We start from the raw sequence: 6,374 nt of genomic DNA on the forward strand, positions 1-6,374 counted from the left end.
TTGTGTCCTCGTATTTGAAATTGTCTCAATTGGGTCATAATATTTGTAAAATTGAGCCAATTTTACTCTATCCGTTAAGTTATCCCAAACGGTGTTAACTTGAGCTGACGTGGTGCACACTTTAAATGCTCATGAAGCAGTGTTATATTACGTGGAATTTTTTTTTAGGTGAACAGCTTATGATATGGCACAAAATGTAATTAAAAATGTTAGGGATTCAGAGTCTTCATCATTGGGATTTAGAGTCTTCATCATCCTCTGTCGTCTTCATCTTTCTTTTTGAGCCTTAGTTATTCTCTATCACTTTTTCTTCTCGTTTTGGGTGGGGAGGCATAATTTCGATGTCTGCTCAGGTTAATCCTCAAGGTTCTTTGTCACACCAGGGTGAGTTTTCTCTCATTCTCCATTCTAGAGGAGTCGGAGGGGGCAGAGGGGTCGCAGGGGGCAGGTTTAATTGGATCTTAAACAATGGTACTGTAAGAAAAATCAATTTGTATCAATTGAGGTAGTTTGCTTGATTTTCCTTCAACCCTGCGAGTTGTGCAGAGCAAAGACTTCTGCTGGGGCCTTTCACTTTGTTCTTCTCTTTTTGGGAGCAATGACTTAAGTGGGTCTTCCTTGTCAGAACCTGGATGTCAAACACAAAAGAAAAAAAAAGGATTTCTAGTTTTTTTGAGTCAGAAGAGCCTATGCTTTTTGGGTTCAATTTATATCTATTTGATGGGGTTATCGAAAATTAGAGTTGTTGGGAGGGGATGCAGTAAAAAGGAGCTGAAGACCTTTCTATAGCAGTAATGGATGCTTGGCCAGAAGAACTACATCCTTCACCACTTAAATTAGATATTAGGTCACAGCTGACCCGTGGCTTACCAATGTGAACAAAAATAGGTAATATATGCAGTCTAACTAATAAATTTGACTTGAATCCACCATCTTTAGATATATCTAGATTCAATTCCCTGATCTCAACTATAGACTTTGGAGTCTGCAATGTTCAATAGAGATTCTCGGTGAACAAAAAAGTTATAATAAGATTCAAATGGAAACAATAATAGAATCAAGTTTAAATTTAAAAGTAGCCGGTGTGAAACCTATTTTATTTATACAACTTTATGGAGATGAACACCTTCAGAACCAGATCAGTCACATAAATTGATAAATATCTTGCAATATTGCCCAATATCATCCACTTCCCCCTACTTGAAACACGAGATTTCCTAGTTTTCTTCTTCCTTGGAGTTTTAGCTGGAGGCCTCAAAACAACTTCTAGGTCACATATTAACTTTATAGCTTGGGATCCTGAGACATGAAACCCACACCAAGTTTAACCAGGGACTGGCGTAAGCTGAGTTTAATTTCACTAATAGAAACAAATTCAACAGCACCCTGTACTTCTCGGGATTCATCACTTCACTTGCACCATTACAATGAAGATTCATATTAGATTATTATGATGGAGTCAGCAAACACGTGGATGGTGGTGATTGATTTTCTCAGTCTCCTTTCTCAACCTCTACAGCTCCAAAAACTCCAAGGCGTAAATGAACGGGGTCGTGGGGTTGCAGGTGACGCCCTGGTAACACAATGAAAAATAAAACATTAGAGAAATTTGAAAGCTTTGAGAAAAATAAAAAGGGAAAAATGAATTGAATCGGAAAATTGAAGAAAAATAAGAAAGAGATTGATAAGATATGGAAATTAAGAAATGGAAAAGAGGGATTCTTAAATGGAAAAGGGAAAAGATGAATCCAAATTTGGAGACTAACTGCTCCATCACTTTCAGCTATATGGGTTCTACTTTTGTTAGACCCTTCACCACCTTCCTCGTTTAGCTTCTTGGTGTTGGGTGTTGTAGTATGGAATGGATTGGGGCTGGTTTGATTTTTCTATTTTGCAGGTTTCGGTGGAGGTGCTACGCGGTGGCTACCAAGGTTCTAATGGCTGGGTCACGTTCCTGTGTTCGTCTTCTCTTGTGTGCCACGTCAACCACTGTTAATTTAAATAAAAAATTCCATGTAATATAACAGATTTACATCAGCAAAAAAAATGTGTACCACGTTAGCTCAAGTTAACGCCGTCTAGGACAACTTGATGGATAAGGTAAAATTGACTCAATTTTACAATATTATGACCCAATTGAGACAGTTTCAAATATGAAGATCCAACTGAGATTTCTATACAAATATGAGAACCATTGGAGGGTTTAAACCTTAATTATTATAATAATACTATATCAATTTTTACTATTTTTATTTATTAGGCTTAATACCCTATTTTGTCCCCAGTTTCACTCGAATACCCTATTTTGTCCCCAGTTTTACTCGAAAATGTCAAATTAGTCCATCCTTTAAAAAATGCGTCAATTACGTCCTCACTTAATAAAATTTGCATCAATGAAATCCCTTCCGTTAAATCCGTACAAACGGCGTTACTTAATAAGAGAGAAAAATAATTAACGCCGTTTGTACGGATTTAACGGAAGGGATTTCATTGATGCAAATTTTATTAAGTGAGGACGTAATTGACGCATTTTTTAAAGGATGGACTAATTTGACATTTTCGAGTGGAACTGGGACAAAATAAGGTATTAAGCCTATTTATTATAACCAAATTCACTCGCAAAAACAAATTGTATTCTTTAAATAATTAATCTAAATTATGATATTCCTTCGTAATCATTAATAATAATTGATCAACATAATAATTTTTTTTGCATGGTATTCTGACACCATAATATTTCCAACAATTCAATACATGAGAGTTTAAGAGGTTACATCTTTCCCAACAATAAATAAGGTTTAGTTCTCCATTGTCATGGAAGAACTAGATGAACAAGGGAATGAAAGAATAGAAGAGATAGAAAAACCCTAGAAAGAGAAGAGGAGACTCCTGCATCCCCAAATCTGCCCCCAAGGGGGTGAAAAGTGTGTTTTTGTGCATCAAAAGATACAATCCTTAGGACGTGCAAGTCCTTAAATAGAACATAAAAATAACAGAAAACAGGTCCAAACCCATGTCGTCGGCGCTCAGCGGCACTTTTGGCGCTCAGCGGTAGAGCGACACTCAAATGATGCATGTCGATCGGTCTTACACGGTTGACCGTTCGACATGACTTCTACCACTTCATTCAGCTTCTCCTCTCACAAACTGTTCAGTTTGCCTATGTTTTTCTACAGCCGTTCGGTCCTCAGTTACACCGTTCGGTAGTCGTCTTTCTTGCTCACACTGTTCGACCTAGTTCCACCACCTTCACACCGTTCGGTCTCTGTTATGAACCGTTCGGTCTTTGTCTTCTCCTCTATCTAACCGTTCGGTCAGTCTCAGTAACCGTTCGGTCTGGGTTCTTAACCGTTCGGTTTGGATTCTCCCGCATCCTACTATTCGGTCTGGTACTGTTTTTGTCTTTTCTTGGTCCCAACTCCTTGCTATTCAACTTCTTTCATCCAATTCATCTTAATTCCTGTCAAAACCCATCCAAGTCTCTTATGTCCAAAACTTAAACAAAAGCATGATTTCAAGCTAGTTTTTCAACCACAAAAGGTGTTTTAATATTAAAATTAAGTATAAAAATAACAGTTTTTCAACCGTTATCACATACAAGTTAAGCTTTTTAAAACAGAAGAAAATACAAGTTAAGCTTTTTAAAACAGAAGAAAACCTAAATTGAAAGAATTTCATACTATGGTTTGCAGCAAAGATGGGGCTCTCAAGAAGTGTTTGGTTTTCTCTTCTTCCTCCTTTTAGCAAATTTCCTCCGTTTCTTCCAATGCATAATTCCCTATTGTGCTCTCACTCTCACTCTCAAACTTCCTTACTCGACGAAGCCGTCTCACAATTCAATCGCTTGCTTCGTAAGCGTACTGTTTCTCCCATCTTCGAATTTCGAAAGATTTTGGAATTGCTTGCCAAGATGAAGCAGTACCGTACTGCTATTTCTCTTATTAAGCAAATGGAGCTCAAAGGAATTCAGAATAACCTTGTTAATCTCAACCTCCTCATCAATTGTTTCTGTCACTTAGACCAATTGGCCTTCGCTTTCTCTATATTTGCCAAGATTCTCAAACGGGGTTATCATCCATGTGCCATAACCTTAAATACACTCATGAGAGGTCTCTGTGATAAGGGTGAGCTCAAGGAAGCTCTCAACCTTCATGATAAAGTAGTAGCATTAGGATTTCCGCTCAGCCAAATTACTCATGGGACTCTGATAAATGGATTGTGCAAAATAGGAGAAACTGAAGCCGCGATCAAATTGCTCAGAAGGATTCAAGGTCGATCAACGATAATGTATACTATAATTATTGACTCTTTATTTAAAGAGAAACATCCAAAAGAAGCTTATGATTTGTATTCTGAGATGGTTATCAACATAATTCTCCCTGATCTTGTTACTTATAGCACTCTAATTTATGGCTTTTGCTTAGTGGGACAGGTAGAAGTAGCATTTGGTTTCCTAAATGAAATGCTATCAAATAGCATCAGGCCAAATGTTTATACCTATACTATATTGATTGATGCATTGTGTAAGGAAAGAAAGCTAGGAGAAGCCAAGAATGTGTTAGGTGTGATGGTGAAAGCTCATGTGAAACTTGATGTTGTTAGCTTTAGTGCTCTAATGGATGGGTACTACTTAGTTAATAAAGTGAAGAATGCGAAACAAGTATTGAGTGCAATGATCCACATGGGAGTGAGTCCTGATGTTAGGACCTACAATATCATGATAAATGGACTCAGAGATAATGAAAGGGTGGATGAGGCCATAAATCTTACAGGAAATGCACAACAGGAATATCGTTCCAAATACTGACTTACAATACTCTTATTGATGGCTTATGCAAAACTGGAAGAATATTTCATGCTTTGGATCTTTTTCGTGAGATGCATGGTAGAAATCAACAAGCAGACGTAATCACTTATAATTCCTTGATTGACAGTTTATGCAAAAATCATCATCTAAACAAGGCAATTGAATTATTGCGAAAAATGAGAGAGAATGGAGCTCAGCCCGATATGTACACTGCAAATATACTTATTGATGGGATGTGTAGAGGGGGGAGACTTAAGAATGCACAAGAGATTTTTCAAGATCTATTAAATAAAGGTCACAATCCCGACCTCTGTACTTACAATGTTATGATCAATAGTCTTTGTAAAGAGGGTTTGGTTGATAAGGCATTGACCTTGTGGTCCAAAATGGAAGACAGTGGTTGTTTATCTAATGTTATTACTTTTGCAATAATCATCTCTGCTCTCTTTAAGAAGGACGAGACTGAAAAGGTAGAGAAATTTTTGCTAGAAATGATCTCTAGAGAGTTGTTGAAATGAAGAAAGGTGACACCTTATTTGAATAACATTTATGTGTTTGTCATAGAATGTGCATGAATGGTTTGTAAATTTTATTTTAGATGAGTTGGTTTAGGTTGTAACCTCTGTTGTTGATGAGTTGGAATATATAAATTTTTCATCTACCTTAATCCTTTCCTGAGAATCCAAATCATTCTCCAACACAGTTTCCTTCAGCCAGTAGAAAGTGGTTTTCCCATGCATAAAAAATGTCAATCTGCCTCAATTGTCTCTCCAATTATGAGCAAACATTTAAATATTTTTAATGTTCATAACATAGGTTAGTTCTAAACTCTATGTTTAATGTTGCATACATGTTTGCTAGTTTTTTTTTCAAACTCTTTTTTAACTGTTATGTCTGAATTGTCAATTCATGGTCAATGGAGGAAACGATGCTTCCTAGGGATCGTTTACTAGTATTCTCTTCTTTATTTTCACTATAGATTGAATAAGATACATATACATACCATATATGTTCCTACTGTACAGCGAGTGAGTGAGTAGAGATTTAAAAATTTTTAGATTTCCTGACTAAAGAAACCTAAAGGTAGTACTTCATCCCTGACTCCTAAAGGATCCAATAGATACGCCCGTACAGATCTTCAAGTGTCTGGATCGTCCTTTCCGTCTGGCCGTTCGTCTAGGGATGATAAGCTGAACAAATCTTCAACTGGTTGTCCAACTCTCTCTGCAATGGTTGCCGAAATTGAGAGGTGAATTGAGGATCCCTGTCTGAATTGCTACTAAACGGCATTCCAAGCAACCGAACCACTTCCCTGCTGTAGATATTTGTCATTGACTTCTCAAACCGATGATCATAAAGTAAGCACTCTTGGTCAACCTGTCCTTAAAAACTCAAATAACATTACGACCTTTTGACCGAACGGGAAAGGTGATTGACTAAGTTCCTGGTAATTATATCTCGTTTCCGTACGGTTTCTGATGCTCTACCTTCACCTTTTGATACGTTAAACAATAACGCATAAATCGAGCGACGTTTGCTTTCAACCCGACCACCAAAAATGATTTTC

General features: G+C 37.1%; 1 pseudogene; it reads left to right on the plus strand.

Moving 5' to 3' along the window:
* Window positions 1-3,697: 3,697 nt before the first annotated feature.
* LOC148191150 (uncharacterized) lies at window positions 3,698-5,325 on the plus strand (annotated as a pseudogene).
* Window positions 5,326-6,374: the final 1,049 nt, after the last annotated feature.

The sequence above is a fragment of the Vigna umbellata genome, chromosome 11, assembly GCF_029865625.1.
Source record: "Vigna umbellata cultivar VRB3 chromosome 11, Vumbellata_1.0, whole genome shotgun sequence".
NCBI lineage: Eukaryota > Viridiplantae > Streptophyta > Magnoliopsida > Fabales > Fabaceae > Vigna > Vigna umbellata.